Source organism: Condylura cristata, unplaced genomic scaffold (assembly GCF_000260355.1).
Source record: "Condylura cristata isolate star-nosed mole 26May11 unplaced genomic scaffold, ConCri1.0 scaffold00001, whole genome shotgun sequence".
Lineage (NCBI taxonomy): Eukaryota > Metazoa > Chordata > Mammalia > Eulipotyphla > Talpidae > Condylura > Condylura cristata.
In genome coordinates, this window is record NW_004567102.1 from 38,981,324 (window position 1) to 38,982,714 (window position 1,391).

Below are 1,391 nucleotides of genomic sequence, written 5' to 3' on the forward strand. Positions count from 1 at the left end.
AGAGTTAATGTACTGTTTCCTTCATAGAAACAATAAAAATGTCTGCTGAACTAAACAACATGCTTTGTGACCTAATTATCTTACCTTCTGGAGTGAGCTTTTTATCTTGCTATGGATCAGTAACAAACAATTAACAGTTTAACAGCTGGTTTGTGGGCATCACTTTGAGTAGCAATAAATTCTGAACCCTCCACTCATTTATTCACTCAACAAACATTTACTGAACTAAAAATATAGAAAAAAATCCAATAATTACCTTTGGAATTATCTAAGACATTTTTTGGTGTACTCTATATATTCAACTCAGATATCATGTCTTACTCTGTATTCCTGCTGCCATTGGATTGATTTAGATTTCCATTATTTTCTGAAATGCTAGAAATACAGCATTTCCCTCCTGCTAGTCTTGTACTCTCAAGCCACAACATGCTTTAAAATAAATATTGTTGTGCACCTCAATCATATGGCCCAAAGATACTTCTGACATAACAACATGATGGCTGCCCAAGAAGAGCCCCAAGTTCAATTCAAACTTGTGTTGGTTGGTGATGGGAAAACTATTCTCACAGAATTTCATTTGACAGGTAAATATGTGGATACCTTGGTTTTTGAGGTCTCTCCCCTTGTGTCACATGACAACAGAGGACCTATTAAGTTCAATACGTGGTGTATAGTTGGTCAAGAGGAGTTTAGGGGACTCAGGGGTGGCTATTATATCCAAGCTTAGTCTACCATCATGTTTGATGTAACACTGAGAGTTACTAACATGAATTTGCCTAATTGTTATTGAGATCTGAGGTGAATCCATGTTATGTGGTAACAAAGTGAATATGAAGGACAGAGAAGTGAAGACAAAGGCTATTGTCTTTTACCAAAAGGAGAATCTTCAATACTGCCAACTTCACCAGCTACAATTTTGGAAAGAGCTTCTTCTGGCCTGTTAGAAAACTAATGGGAGATCCTAACTTGGAGTTCATTACCTTGCTTGCTCTTGCCTCACTGGAGGTTGTCACGGACCCAGCTTTGGCAGCACAGACGGAACATGACTTAGAGGTTGCTTAGACTGTTGCTTTCCTGGATGAAGACAATGGCCTGTGAGAGGATGCAGCTAGATCTCAGCACCAGAACACTAGTTTTATAGACAACTGCCTTTGATGTCAGTGGTGCAGTATATTTGCCATATTGCTAAGCAGAACGTGTGCTTAATCTTTGGGAGTCTGAAGGAGATGAATGGGCTCTGGAGTGAATGTGGCAGCTCATTTTTTGGACCTGCATAGTTAGATGTTTTAGAATGCAGTTGTTTCCTTTTTGAGTTTCAAATCGAAGACTGCTACAATCACATCACAATATTCAGTGGTGAAATCTTGTTTGTTACTGTCATTCCTATTCTT

General features: G+C 38.5%; 1 pseudogene; it reads left to right on the top strand.

Moving 5' to 3' along the window:
* Window positions 1–496: 496 nt before the first annotated feature.
* Window positions 497–1,098, top strand: LOC101626136 (annotated as a pseudogene).
* The last annotated feature ends 293 nt before the right edge of the window (window positions 1,099–1,391 follow it).